Source organism: Lontra canadensis, unplaced genomic scaffold (assembly GCF_010015895.1).
Source record: "Lontra canadensis isolate GAN:19392208 unplaced genomic scaffold, GSC_riverotter_1.0 scaffold7, whole genome shotgun sequence".
NCBI classification, from domain to species: Eukaryota; Metazoa; Chordata; class Mammalia; order Carnivora; family Mustelidae; genus Lontra; species Lontra canadensis.
This window is the reverse complement of record NW_022631001.1, coordinates 2,078,939-2,095,210: the sequence shown is the minus strand read 5'-3', so window position 1 is coordinate 2,095,210 and position 16,272 is coordinate 2,078,939. Positions and strand designations below refer to the sequence as shown.

General features: G+C 34.4%; 1 protein-coding gene across 3 annotated transcripts in view; it reads left to right on the top strand.

Annotated features, from left to right (window-relative positions):
- Window positions 1-16,272, top strand: part of CNTN5 (contactin 5) — a 1,319,804-nt gene that overhangs the window by 305,071 nt on the left and 998,461 nt on the right. For all 3 annotated transcript variants that reach the window (XM_032852733.1, XM_032852732.1, XM_032852734.1), the window contains one exon: window positions 9,149-9,286. The gene's annotated coding sequence lies outside the window, so the exon portion shown is untranslated. The remainder of the gene's footprint in view (window positions 1-9,148; window positions 9,287-16,272) is intronic.

The following is a 16,272-nucleotide window of genomic DNA, read 5'->3' as shown; positions in this document are numbered from 1 at the left end:
ACTGACTGAGCCACCCAGGTGCCCTATCAAATTCTTATAAGGACACCATTTATATTGTTTTAGGGCCTACCTAAAGACCTCATTTTAATTAATTACCTCTTTAAGACCTTATCTCCAAATATGGTTACATTTTGAGGCACTGGGGATTAGGACTTCAACGTGAGTTTTGGAGGGGCACAATTCAGCCCATAACACCAATCTTCTAATCTTATGCCTCCCAGTCCCTGAACAATGAATCAAGCCATTTGCCACTGTCCACTGACATTTTATGTGTTCTTATCCTAGGCTATTTCTCTTTCAACAGGCAGGTTATAAAGACTTTTATTTTCCCTTTGTGCAAACCCAAAATCCATGTTAAAATGACAAAAAATCAGAAGACTCATGTAAGATAAATTCATGGTGACCAAAGGTGAGTGAAGCAGGATTATGAATAATGAGACAACTCACCTCCTTTTGGGTTAAATCACCTAGGATTTCTGGGCAAGTTTTGATCTACTTTGAAAGAAATGGAAAAAAAAGATAGGTTGGCAAAGGCCATAACCTTTTACAAGATAGATCTTGAGATACAGCAACTAACATATGTAAAACTGAGTTTAGAAAGAACTTTCTCATCTATTATTTCTTGAAAATTTCATTATAAGCATTTGCGTAGACAGGGAATCTGACATCATTTTTTCCATTCTAAGGCATTAGCTCAGAAATGTTAAATTACTTTCTCAAAATCTAAGAGTGGCAGAAGCTTGAGGAAATCTGACTGATTCCAGATGTAGCAGTCTCTTCACTACAACACACTGTCTTAAAAGACAGATTGAGTTTGCTGAGAAGACAAGAGTGAAATATGAAAAGCAAACTGGAGGAGGGAATTAAAAAAAATAAGAACCATAACACTGCCATTCATTATAATTTCTTATTTTGCTACATCAATTCATAATTAAAGGGGGAAGTAATAGTGATATTTATTAAATGTTTATTATATGGCATGCACATTGGTAAGCTTATGTGCATTATTTCATTTAACTTTCTCATTAATTTCATGAAATAGGAAACAAAAATGATGCACCATGTCTTCACTAAGAAATAATAACAATAATGGGACACAGAATTCTAACTCCCAAGTAATTCTTCCTAATGAAAGCCCAAACTGAAAGAAACATAATGGTTTACATTCTTAAGCAAGTTTTTGTTGTTTACTCTTACAAACTTCAAGGGAAAAAAAAATCAGTTTTCTTTTTTTTAAAAATTCTGTGCTCTAAGGCATAGAGTAGAAATGTATAATTGTCACATGTTAAGAAAAGAAGGAAGGGAAAACAAAGGAAGGAAAAAAAAGGAAAGTAATTAGGAGGGAAGGCAGGCAGGAGAAAAGTAGAGATAAAAGAAGTGAAAAGGAAACAAATGTGTAATCCCTCTGTTCATAATTCCTCACAAAATTTATATTCCAGTTTAGTTATTTGAAATAAAGTATATTATATATATGGGTAGCTTTGCTCTGATTTTGATGTGGCCACATTCATGAATCTATCAAAGAGTAAATTTAGGAAAATACAATTTTCACTGAGTAGAAAATTTCATTGGAACAGTGAACTTCATTAGAAATAAAAAGAACATGGATGACCTCATACATGTAAATTCCTTCCAGGTAACCAAACAAGGTGTACTTATATAATTTTCAAATATGTTTAAAATGTAAGTCACTTATAAGATTTAAATAACCAATACATATTGCAAATTTCTTAAATCAAGGGAATAATAAAGATAATTTAACATTGTAAATGTTAGGTATGGTGTATAATTATTACAATAAAACTTCTAAAAAACCTGAAATATAGGTATAAGTTAATGTGTTAACTGTTTTTTCTTTTATTTCAACCTTTTAAAAAGTTTTTTATTTAAATTTCATCTGGTCAACACACAGTGAAATATTAGTTTCAGGGGTAAAATTTAGTGATTGAACACTTATATACAGCACCCAGTGTTCATTAATATGAGTGCCCTCCTTAACCCATAATCCATTTAATCCATTTAATCCAACAGATTGAAGGTCAGTGGGAGGGTGGCCATTACCCTCCCACTGACCTTCAATCTGTTCTCTATAGTTAAGAGTCTGTTTCCTGGCTTGCCTCTTTCTCTCTTTTTAAATATTTTATTTATTTATTTATTTGTCAGAGAGAGAGAGAGAGAGCACAAGCAGGTGGAGCAGCAGGCAGAGGCAGAAGCAGGCTTCCCACTGAGCAAGGAGCCCAATGTGTGGCTCTATCCCAGGACTCTGGTCCTGAGTCAAAGGCAAACACTTAACCCCCTGAGCCACTCAGGCATCCCTCTTTTTTATTCTGTAAAAAAAAAAAAAAATCTTAAATTCCACATATGAGTGAAATAATACAGTATTTGTCTTTCTCTGGTTGACTTATTTTGCTTAGTATACTTCTCCCTATTTCCATCCATGTCATTGCAAATGGCAAGATTTCATTCTTCTGTTATGGCTGAGTAATATTCCATTGTATATATAAACCGCATCTTTATCCATTCATCAGTCCATGGATATTTTATAATGGATATTATATAATGGATATTTTATAATGCTGCTATAAACATCAGGGTATATGTATTCCTTAGAAAAGCACTATTTTTGTATTATTTGAGTAAATACTTAAAAGAGCAATTGCCAGATCATAGAGGAAACTTCACGTTGTTTTTCAGAGTGGCTGCACCAGTCTGCATTCCCACCGACAGTGCATGAGGGTTCCCTCTTCATTAAATTCTTGCCAACACATACTTTTTCTTGTGTTTTTTTATTTTATCCATTCTGGTAGGTATGAGATGCTATCTCATTGTGGTTTTGATTTGTATTTCCCTGATACTGAGTGATGTCGAGCATCTTTTAATGTGTCTATATATGTCTTCTTTGTAGAAATATCTGTTCATGTTTTCTATCCATTTTTTAACTGGATTATTTGTTTTTTACGTGTTGAGTTTTATAAGTTCTTAAATATTTTGGATACAAACCTTCTATCAGATCTGTCATTTACAAATATGTTCTTCATTGGGTAGCTTTTTAGTTTTGATGATTGTTTCCTTCACTGTGCAGAAGCTTTTTATTTTGATGAAGTCCCAATGGTTTACTTTTGCTTTTGTTTCCCCTGCCTCAGAGGCATATCTAGTAAGAAGTTCCTATGGCTGATGTCCAAGAAGTTACTACTTGTGTTCTTTTTTAGGATTTTTATGGTTTCCTATCTCACACTTATATCTTTCATTCATTTTGAATTTATTTTGTGTATGGTGCTAGAAAGTGGTCCAGTTTCATTCTTTTGCATATTGCTGTCCAGTTTTCCCAGCACCATTTGTTGAAGAGACTGTCATTTTTCCATTGGATATTATTTTCTGCTTTGTCAAAGATTAATTGACTGTATAGTTACGGGTTTATTTCTGGGCTTTCTATTTTCTATTTTGTTCTATTGATCTATCTATGTCTCTGTTTGTTCAGTCTAATACTGTCTTGATTACTACAGGTTTGTAATATACCTTGAAGTCCAGAATTGTGATGCCTCCAGCTCTGCTTTTCTTTTTCAAGGCAGCTTTGGGTATTCAGGGTCTTTTGTGTTTCTAAACAAATTGTAGGGTTGTTTACCCCAACTCTGTGAAAAATGCTAGTGATATTTTGACAGGGATTGCACTAAATATGTAGATTGCAGGGCACCTGGGTGGCTCAGATGGTTAAGCCTCTGCTTTAGGCTCAGGTCATGATCCCAGGGTCCTGGGATTGAGTCCTGTATCAGCCTCCTTGCTCAGCAGGGAGCCTGCTTCTCCCTCTCCCTCTGCGGCTCCCCCTGCTTGTGTGTTCTTTCTCTTTCCGTCAAATACATAAATTCCTTAAAAAAATAAACAAATATGTAGATAGCTTTGGGTAGTATGTACATTTTAACAGTATTTGTTCTTTCAATCCATGAGCATGTAATGTCTTTCCATTTCTTTCTCTTATCTTTAATTTCTTTCATCAGTTTTTTATGGTTTTCGGAGTACAGATCTTTTACCTCTTTGGTTAGGTTTATTCCTAGGTGTCTTACGGTTTTTGGTGTGCTCATAGATGGGAACGATTCTTTGATTTCTCTTTGTGCTGCTTCATTATTGGTGTATGGCAATGTCACAGATTTCTGTACACTGATTTATATCTTGCAACTTTACTGAACTCATTTTCAGGTCTAGCAATTCTTTGGTGGAAACTTTGGGCTTTCTCTATGGGGCATAATGTCATCTGCAAATAGTGAATGTTTGACTTCTTTGCTGATTTGGAAGCCTTCAATGTTGTCTCATTGCTGAGGCTGAGTACTATGTTAAATAACAGTGGTTAGAATGTATACCCCTTCATTCTGTCTGACTAGAGAGGAAGTTTGTTTGTTCCCATTAAGAATGATATTAGTTGCAGGTTTTTATATATGACCTTTATGATATCAAGGGATGTTCCCTCTATCCTTGCTTTGTTGAGGTTTTTTTTCATGAAGGGATGTTGCACTTTGTCAAAGGCTTTTTCTTCACCTCTTGAGAGGATCATATGGTTCTTATCCTATTTTTCTTAATGCAGTGTATCATGTTGATTTATTTGCAAATATGGAACTACCTTTTAGCCCAGGAATAAATACCACTTGATTGTGGTGAATGATTCTTTTAATGCACTTTTGGATTTGATTTGCTAGTATTTTGTTGAAAATTTTTGCATACGTGTTAGAGATATTGGCCTGTAGTTCTCATTTTAGTGGAGTCTTTGGTTTTGGAATCATGGTAATGCTGACTTCATAGGGTGAGCTTGGAAATGTTCCTTCCATTTCTAATTTTTGGAATAGTTTGAGAAAAATGAGTATTAACTCTTCTTTAAAATTTTGGTAGAATTCACCTGGGAAGCAGTTTGGCCCTGGACTTTTGTTTGTTGGGATATTTTTTTATTGATTCAATTTCTTTGCTGGTTATCAGTTTGTTCAAGTTATCTATATCTTCCAGTTTCAATTTTAGTAGATTATATGTCTAGGAATTTATTCATTTCTTCCAGGTTGTCCAATTTGTTGGCATATAGTTTTTCATAATACACTCTTATATTCCTTTGTATTTCTGTATTGTTATTTCTCCTCTCTCATTTGTGATTTTATTTATTTAGGTACTTACTCTTCTCTTTTTAATAAGTCTGGGTAGGGGTTTATCAGTTACTTTTTTTCAAAGAACTATCTCCTGGTTTCATTGATAAGTTCTACTGTTTACAAACTACTTTGGTTTTTGTTCTTGGGAACTCTTTATTTCTCTTTCTATTCTGAATGATGGCCTTGCTGGATAGAGTATTCTTGTCTATAGATTTGCTATCTTTTAGCTTGCCAAGTTTTCTATGGAGACATCTACTGCTAACCTTGTGGGTATTCCCTTGTAAGTAAGGGACTTCCTTTGTATGGCTCCTTTTAGATTTTTTCTTTATTACTATATTTTTCAAATTTAACTATAATATGTCTTGGGATTAACCTGCTTTTGTTCATTTTGATGAGAGTTCTTTGTCTTTTGGATCTGGATGTTTGTTTCCTTCCCCAGATTAGGCAGTTTTTAGTGATTCTTTCCTCAAATAAACCTTCCCTCTTTTTCTTGCTTCATCTTCTGGGAGTCTTATGATATAAATTTTATTACGTTTGCTGGAGTCACTGAGTTCCCTAAGTCTACAGTACTCATAAGTATCATTCTTTCTCTCTTTTGTTCAGCTTCATTATTTTTCATAAGTCTATCTTCTATGTCACTTATTCATTCTTCTGCTTCTTCCACCCTTGTGGTTATAACATCCTATCAGTTTGGAATCTCAGATATTGCATTTTTCATTTCAGCCTTATTGGTATTTTTAGCTCTTTTCTCTCTGTGGTAAGGGAGTTCCTGATGTCTTCCATGCTCTTCTCAAGCCCAGTGTATATCCTTATGATGTTGCTTTAAATTCTGCATCAGGCATATTATTTTTATCTGTTTCAATTAGATCTCTGGCCATGACCTTTGCTTATTTTTCTTTTGGGATGAATTACTCCATCTTGATATTTTGTCTAGTTCTCTGTCTTCTTCTCTGTGTTAGAAAAACCTGTTATGTTTCCTACTGCTTCTGAAGAAGAGGTCGTATTATGTTCAGGGTCTGGTGCACCAGGAAGGGTCTCTGGTGTGTGCTGTGTTTTAATTGTCTATCCCTCAGGTCAGTCATCTGTAGCAATTGGACAATGTTTAGAACTTGATCTGAGTGTGGTGAGTTTTCACTGTCTATGCTCTGGTCTGCTTGTTAAATGAGACCTAATGCTATTTCCATTAGAACTGAAGCTTTGCAGAACTGTATGAGCAATAGATGTGATACATGTGGGGGTTCATGCTGGTCTTCTGTGAAAGGAGCCTGCTGCACTGGTCCTTAGGCACACCAGAGGAACACAAGGGAATAGAACTTAGTGTAAATTGGTTAGGCAGCCAGTGTTGGCACTATGCTGTTTACTGACACTGGTTTATGATGAGGGGTGAGAGAGGGATATGTCACTATTCAGTTCATTTGTTTCCAGAGAGTGGAGTTCATTCTTTCTGCTCTCAGGGAAGTCTCCCAGAGTGAATAATTGCCTTTCATGTGTCCTAGGCGTTTTTCAGATTGCTCTTTTTACAAAGTCTGTCTCCAGGTTGCTTACCTTCCTGAAGCAGCACAGTACACTTAGGGTTGTTGACTTTTAAAACTATAAACCTTAAGGACCCATTGTGGCAAGGACCTGCACTCATTTTCTGGAGGAGGGTCTTGCCTCACTGGGACTGATGAAGTTTGACCCAGTAGGGTGGTTACCAGAGTGCAGGGGAATGGGATTTGGAATAAAGCAGGTTAAATAGCCAGTGTCTAAGTTAGCCACCCCCCAGCAGGTGTATCTGCATCTATGCTAAGAGGGAGGGGGGAGTGAAATGGTGCTCACCAGTTCCTTTGTTTCAAGAAATCAATTCCACCTCTCACAGATGTACTCCAAGAAGCAGGAACAATACCCCTGAGCCCATCTCCATCGCCACCCTCTGTCATGTGCTCTAGGCAATCCTCAGGCTGCATCATCTGTCCCAGGATTAATTCTGTCCAGGAGTAGGGCAGCACCCTATGGGTTCTATTCCAGCAAAGCCCACTGACCTCTAAAATTCCAGTCTTGTGGTGTCTGGGTGGCTCAGTCAGTTAAACATCTGCCTTCAGCTCAGGTCATGATCCCAGGGTTCTGGGATTGAGCCCCATGTCCAGCTCCCTGGTCAGCAGGGAGCCTGCTTCTTCTTTTCCCTCTGCCTGCCACTCCCCCTGCCTGTGCTCAATCACTCTCTCTCTCTCTGTCAAAGAAATAAATACAGTCTTAGACAAACAAACAAACAAAAAAAGAAGAAACTCCAGTCTTTGAGACCCACTGATTCCAAAAACTCACAAAAATCATTCCCTCACATTTTCCCAGTCAATGGCTTTGTTGAAGTGTATCCCTTGTGCATATCCCTGTGCACTCCTTTTTCTCTCTTCCCTCTCTCTATGACCAGGGCTCTCTCACTTCCACAATATCTATGAACCATTTCTCCCCCAAACCACATCTCTCTACTTCCTACCTTCCTTGATGTGGCTTTTTTCTCCCTCTAGCTGTGCAGGTTGCTCTGTCAGTCCTCAGGTCAATTTCATAGATCTTCAGAATGATTTGATAGTTATCTATCTCTGTTTGAGGGTTGAGGCAAGCCTAGGGTCTTCCAGCTATGCCACTAGTTTAGCTCTACCAACCTATTTCAGCTTTCTTGAATTACAATTCACATAAAAAATTGTAAGATATTAAATGCACTGTGATTATTTGATGTACAGATACATCGTGAAAGCATTCCCCCATCTAGTTAACATTTATTTATTTATTGTAAGAATATTTGAACTTCGCTGTCTCAGAAAATTTCAGTTACACAATAGTGTTATCAACAGTAGTCACTGTGTTTTACTTTAGATCCTCAGTTTTTTTTATCTTATACTTAAAAGTGTATACTTTTTGACAAATGTCTCCTTATATCTCCCATCCTCTAGCCCTTGACAACCACTTTTTGACTCTGTTTCTCTTTAATTAATTGAAGAGTTGCTCTTCGATTAACTTTGGATTTAGTTTGTTCCTTTTCTAGTTCCTTGAAGGTAAAGTTAGATTGGTTAAGATCTTCCTTTTTCCTTAATGCAGATTTTTCTTTTCTTTTCTTCTTTTCTCCTTTATCTTTATCTTTTTTGTTTTTTCTTGTTTTTTCTTTTCTTTTCTTTTTTCTTTTTTTGCTATGCACTTCCCTCTTAGAATTGCTTTCATTGCATCCCATAAATTTTAATATGTTGCATTTCCATTTTTATTTATCTTAAGATTTTTTTTTTTAAATTTCTCATTTGATTTCTTCTTTGACCTATTTGCTGTCCAGGAGCATGTTGCTTAATCTCCTTGTATTCATGAATTTTCATCTTGTATTTGATTTTGATTTTCATACCACCGTGGTCAGAAAAGTTACTTGGTATAATTCTAATACTCTTGAAGTTACTGTCTAATGTTGTCTAACCTATTTCTATTTTTTTTTATTTTTTTAAGATTTTATTTATTTATTTGACAGAGAGAGCGAGCGTGCACAAGTAGGCAGAGAGACAGATAGAGGGAGAAGGAGAAGCAGGCTCTCTGCTAAGCAGGGAGCCTGATGCGGGGCTTGATCCCAGAAACCTGGGATCATGACCTGAGCTGAAGGCACGCACTTAACCTATTGAGCCACCCAGGTGCCCAGCCTATTTCTATTCTTAAAAAAAGTTCCAGGAATCCATAGAAGAATGTGTATTCCTCTGTTGTTGAAGGAAATGTTCTACAAATATGTTAAGACTGTCTGCTCTGATGTGTAGTTTAACTTCATTGCTTGCTTATTGGCATCCTGTGTGTATTATGTGTTAAATGTTTTAACCTATTGAAACCCATGAAAATTGGATTAAAGTGATGTTCATCTCTGTTTATTATAAAATATAAATTATAGAGGAAAATTAAGTCTGGAAAGCAATGACTAAATAGATATCTAGTGTTTAAAGTGTTATATCTATGTGTTGATATGGTTAACCAGTATAACAGTATATAGTCATTTTCTATATAACTAAATAGAGCCTGTTTCTTAACAGGTGACCTTCAAGGATTGCTATTTAGTGCCACTCAAGATCTACTAGCATCATTTTTGCATGACTACTGCAAAAGGATATCTTTACAGAAATCAGTTCTTTTTTGAAGTTTATAACTTGGACCCTGTTTTCAGAAAGCAGGTACAGTTCATTTTTTTTTATTAATCTGTTGTTACAGTTGAAAAGAATGTTGAAGGGGAAAAAATACATAAAACCTGTGTATATCATTCATGAAACTCCTTAGCAGCTCAATATATTAAAGTCAATATTTTATATACTGAAAAGAAGAAAGTGTATTATCTTTAAATTGAAAAAAAAAACTTGATTGTATCATTTAAACACACTCTACAAATATTCTGGAGATAATATTAATGAAAAGTAGTAAAATATTTTGTCTTTATTAAACTTATGGTTTTATATGAGCATGGCAAGAACATAAAGATTGTGTTAAATCATTTGAAACAAAAAGACAAACAGTACTCTGATGTACCCTCCTCTATTTCTTTCTCAACAAATATATGCTATGCTAATGGATCGATTTTGTTTGTTTTGATGACTTGAGTTTGAAGACAGTGCTTAACCTATATAAACAGGAAGTCATGGGCAGAATGAGTTTGAGTTCCTCACCTTCTTAGGGCATCTTTTGAATGAAAGTGATTACTACAGTGTTTTTTCAGCAGCTCCACATTCTTATATACTTATTCAGCAACCCAAATCATTAAATAATAAATGCATCTTTCTGGATCTAAGAGTCCTTTAAAATTAATACATTAAAATATTTTAGAATACATGATCAGATCCATGTTTAATATTTATGAGTAAGTGGACATCAACAGATCTCAAATTAAATCCAACATGTACTGCTTAACTATAATATTTGTGATGTATCTGGGGCACCTGGGTGGCTCAGTGGGTTAAGCCGCTGCCTTTGGCTCAGGTCATGATCTCAGGGTCCTGGGATTGAGTCCCGCATCGGGTTCTCTGCTCAGCAGGGAGCCTGCTTCCCTCTCTCTCTCTCTGCCTACCTCTCTGTCTACTTGTGATCTCTCTCTGTCAAATAAATAAATAAAATCTTTAAAAAAATTATTTGTGATGTATCTTTAGATAATCAACCAAATAGATCAATTCATTTTACATAGACTTATTTACCTCTGTTTTCTAATTATTTATAAAATATTGACAATATCATAACTAATTTCAAGGCTTCTATATATCTCTCCTCTAATTTGTTAGGTTAGTTTAAATAAATTTATTCAAAATATTAGAATGTATTTTACTCAGTTTATTCTATGTTTTCAGTATCTTCAGTCTTAAAATTTGGAGTTTTAGAAAGAAAGTGACCAAATCTGAATCTGGGGATAGTTCTGAAGGAGAAAGTAACTGTCAGCAGTTTGGCCAGGACTTTCTACAAGTCAGGCCCAAATTCTGGAAAGTAACTGCAGAAAACTTTACATATGAAATGCCTTTCTTTCACTCTATTAAATCATATCAGCTTTTCATTTTTATTGAAGGCCCTTATTGAAGGCTCATACAATATGAGGTGTCCTTAGATTAATTTTGTGGAGTAAAGCAACCATGAAGTTGACATTTCCCCAAAGACTAGGAAACAAGAGGAGAAAAAAGATAAAGAAGTGGGTAGAAATTCTCTGATAGTGAAACTCCAAACCATTGGAAAAGAATAGTTTGCCATAAATTAGTGCATTGCTACATTCCAATATTAGACAGATTTTTCAGCCAAATTTTGCCATCATAGTTCTATTAGTAGCAATAAGAATGATCTCAGAATAGGTTACATATACAAAATAAAATTAAAATAATCATCTTTTTTTTTCTATTTACAAATTACATAGACACTTCTTGGAAGATACATAAAGCATTTTGTCCTTAACTCTTAATCACAAGAACGTCTTTACAAATCAAAGTCTATATTAACTTCCTACTTGGGTGATAACTGTGAGTACCAGAGATAAATTATATGTAGACACTTTAATTAGATTTTGTAATGTTGGAAACCATTTATTTGTGGTGCCTGTAACATTTTCAAAGAAAGACTACTGAACACAGCACAGCAGCTGTAGGTAAGAGTATTTTGGGTCTAATTCTCACTTCCAGATGGATGATTGATATGCAATTTAGATTTATGGTAGACATATCAGCAGATAGAAATAGAATGAAGTAAATGTATTTCCCACCTGTGAACTGGTGCACTCTATCAATTACCAGCTGAATTGTATTAAATTCAAGTAATTGAACAGAACTCTAATTAATTTTTGAGAGGAGAGTTTTTGTCAAGCTATTAATAAATCCAGGTTTCAAGTTGATAATATAGAGCTTATTTAACTGTACAGGGAACCTATGGTTGCAGGTTTGGAATAGCACAGTCCACTCTTGTTAAGTCACTTTTGTTATTACTCTGCCCAACTAATTGAAAACCACAGTGGTAGAATAGGAAGCAATTGAAACAAATGAGACAGACTGAGCACTCCAAAAAGACATAAGTGAATTAGAATTGATGAATCTGATGAGAGTGGATTCATGGTGTCACTTTAAATAAAGCCCCATTTTATTCATGTACTTGCACCTCATCTGTCACTACAACTACTAAAAACATCCAGGGGAGGCACTGACAGTTTTATCTTGACATAATCAACTAAATTCCTGCCATAATAAGAGGCAACATATATTAAAAGCGGTCCTGAGTTTATCCTCTGAGAATGAGATATTTCACTCAATAACTTACACAACTTTTATCGAACAGGCATTGGCTTAGCTCCAAAAGAGCTTCATTCCATTAAAGAAGCGTCTGAGGGGTTCTAGGTTTATAGATTTTCAGAATTGGCAGAATTCTGTTCATATATTAAAAAAAAATTCTCTATTCCTTACTCTCAATGTATGCAATCATAGAGTACTATAGCTAATAAAAATAGTGGGAAGTTCTTTCACTTTCAAAAATGGGAATTTAATTTTTATCATAATGGTCTTGACAATTACATCATGACTTGAAAGGGGAAAAGAGAACCTTTTCACATATATTAGTTGCTACATGTGTATTGAGTATATTAACAGCACTGCTACTTGTTATGCATCCAGAACTGACAATTGAAAATAATGGGGGAAGTCCATGGAGATTATTTTTGGTGAATATTTGAAATTTTTAAATAACTGGATAGTCCTTCGGGGTTAGTGTGTCAAAATCAATGCGAATGTAGAATTTTTAATTGCAAGTAAGGAAGATGGAACAGTTCCTTCCAAAATTGTTATTCAATAATAAAATCTTTATTTTGAAGTGTTTGTTATAAACATCTGTATTTTGCCATTTATAAATAATAGTATTTTTATATACTATTTTATTTTGTAAACTATTAAATACTATATTTGTAGTTTTTTGTCTTTCAGAAGATACTATTTTGAAATCTTTTATAGGAACATTTGCTATATAAAGTATACAAAAATATTTTAATATGTGAACTGAAAAAGAATGACTTAAGTAATTTCTCACTTGGCATGAAATATTATATAATATTAAGGTTTATGAATGTCTTAGATAACATTTATCTCTCTCTACCTGCTAGTGGTAGAGGTGGGAGGGGGTGATTTGAGTTGACTACCAAGGGCTTATATTTAATATCAGTATATTCATAGAAGACACAGTGAATTAATATTTTTCAAGTTGGAATTCCTAAAAATATGAAAGAAAACTGGGTTTGCCCAAAACAAGAAGAAAGAAAAAAGAGTAATAAATTTTGATGTGAAAATATGCCAGACTGCCTGATTTATAGTGCATAAACCTTTGCAACCAGGATGCATGGCATTCATAAACTCTAAACATTCAAACACTTTGAGCAGTATGAATATATGCAAAATACCTCATACATGATACTTGTCCAGTAAACAATAACTTTTATTGAATATTTCTGTAGTGAAGAGAATTAACGGAAACAGAGAAAATGCTGACATTTAGGCTATGTCATACTTTCCTATACTTTTAAATTTCAAGGAAGACTGAGTGTGGAAAATAAAACCAAAAAAAAAGATTTTTCTGAAGCAGTTTTCAAATATAAGAAAGTTTATGTCTAATCTTGCTTACATACCAGCAATTGAAACCCTTAGCCTGAGTGCTCAGCCACCTGAACACTTCAAATCTATCCTACAAAATATGAGAAGCTCTTTTTCTACCAGTAAATGTCTGAAATTCTGAAACTCGGTTGATCTCTCTGTACAAAGCCTCGTATACAGGGTGAATCCCAGACAGACATTGATTAATGAGATACAGACTTTCCCTAAAATTTTCACATTTGCTGAATGTATTGAAGTGATTTTGATAAATGGAAAGATTACAGGCTCTGGAATAAGGCTGACCCAGGATTGAATCTCTGCGGTAAATTTGCTAGCTGTAGGAACTTGACTTAATAGCTATGGACCTCAAATTGCCTTAAGCTTTAAAAAGTGGATGATGTCTCGTTTTGTAAGAGTGCAAGTGGTTGAAATTAAGCAGGTCTATCATCTATCATCTCTCTATCTATCATCTATCTATCATCTATCTTTCCACATTCTTCTCTCTTTTATTTTTCTTTCTCTTTCTTTCTTTCTTACACACTTTTTGGAGTTTGGTTTCTGAAAGGTGTTTAAAATGATGACTATTGTGATAGAATAAGTACTATACTATTTTACCACGGAGTGGAACAAAACTTTACAGGGTCTTATAAGTTGAATGAAGAAAAAAAGAGAAAGAAAGAGGAAGAAAAAAAGTCAGGGAGGAAGGGAAAGAGGAAGGAAAGAGAGGGAGTAAAAGGAAAGTAAAGAAAGAGAGATGAAGGGAGTGAGGAAGACCGTGGGGGCAAGAAGAGAAAAAAAAATAATAGACACTGCTCCTTTTTATCCAATAATAACATTTGCACCCTGGGGCTACTGTGCTATAAGGTTAACAGAGAAAAGTGATGATCTGTCACAAATATTAGAAATGGAATACGAAAGAATCTTCCATTTATAATTGAAACAATGACTATATAATTCTCTGCTGGATTTCGTGTTGGCACATAATACTATTTCCCCATTCTTGTCCTCTCCAATACATTAGGGAGCCTGGGGGCCTAAGAACTGCCTTTCTCAGAAGACTTACTACCAAGGTTCAAGATTAAGTGCAGTTTAACTGGAAACCTGTGATATCAAAGGTGTAAGAGAATCAGAAGTCCTATCATTGTCCTTCCAGCTACAGTGGCACCAGATCCTTTTTTTAGTATCCTGTGTTTCAGTGATAAAACCTATGATCATTGCTGGCAGTTATCTACAGTTTCTAACTGTTTGAAAGCTCACAGTTAATTGGAGACTTAGCAGCGGTCTTTCCTGACATTCATTCCCTCAGATCTTCTAATAGTTTATAAGCACCTAATATCTACATTCCTTTCTGCTTAAGATATCATGAGTTTTATTTTTTGTACCTAATCTAGACAAAGAGAATGTCTAAATATAAACAAAACACACACACACACACACACACACACGCCCCTAAAGAAATTTATAAATCAAAGGTATGTCATGTTTATAGATGGGAAGACTAATTTCAGAAAATGTCTTAATCCATCCTCAACTAGTTTTATTTTGGTGTAGCTTTACAAATAATTAAGATAGTGTGTTAGGGGTATAGCATGGACTCCTGAGGTAGACCTCTGGAATGAAATAACACAGATAATGTTCTATGTCTTCATAAAAATTTGGTATAAAATTTGGTATACAAGTGATATGATATACCCATAAGAAAAAATAAAATCAGGTCTCTCAGCATGCCATGAAAAATAAATAAACAAAAAAAAAACTCATTAGATTTCAAAGTTAAATTTACAGAGAATTTACAAAGCAGAATTTTGAACATTAGGAAGAAATATTGGTACTAATTTTATTACTTTAACATACATAAATATATTTTTTAAACAAGAAAAATAGTCTGTAAATGAACAAAATGACAGGTGTGGCAACAATTCAAACAAAAGAAAGAAAAAATAAGATTATACTAAAGATCTTGGTATCCAAACTTTCAGTAGCTCTGTTTTGTTTGTAAAGTAAAAACAAATTTTGATATTGGCAAATAGTAATTTTTACAGATGTACTATAGAATAACTTTGCAAGTTTACAGCATGGTAGATTGCTATTTTGTCTTTGGCTCTCTCCATATCTGTATTATTTGACTTTTAACTTTCCACTCTTAATAAAGGAATAAAGTGTATTTACCTTCTCTTTGACTTTGGGCTTAGCCATGTGACTCGCTTTGGTCAATAGAATGAAGCAAAATTCATAGTACATTAGCCCTAGGGGTTAAGATACATTGCATATTTCCACTAACTCTGTTGCTCTTTTCCCATCACCATGAAAAAAGGAGAAAAAGAGATATGTAGAGCCACCCCAGGTGAATCATCCCAGCTAAGCCTAACCTTAATTAATTAAACCCTCAGCTGTCTAACATTAAACTCGTGATAATAAGTGATCATTGTTTTAAAACAGTGAATTTGGGGATGGTTTGTTTTGCAGCAATGATCAACTGATTCAACTATTATTCACAAGCAAATTTATGTTTCTCTCATTCTTGCTACTCATTATCTATAAATTGTTTTCACTGTCCTTCCCTAATTTCACTGTTCGCATTATTAATCCTATCCTGCATGCCCATTACACCGTTTCCCTTCTTTCCATGTTTGAGATCAAGGTCAAATTAAACCATTTCTATGATACGTATCAGTATCCTTTTTGATAAAATGAAAGACACATGACACATACTGAATGATATCCACATTTGTTCATCTGCTTTTATTTCCCATACAGCAGTTTTTAAAGCTAGGTACTTCAATTTTATAATCTGAACCTTATATAGTTTTATACACAGTATATGTTTAATATTTGAATAAAAAATCATAAGAAATGATGGATATAATCTATATCCATATATGGATATATGAATATCTATATCTATATCCATAGATATCATCTATATCCAATCATTACAAAGACATATTTTTTATATTGCACAGAGGAATTAATTTCCTTTACAAATTATTCCTCCAGATTTAAGTTTTGTTCTTACTTTTCTATGGAGACTATGATTCAAGGAGAGTTCAAATGCAAATTAGATAAGTTGA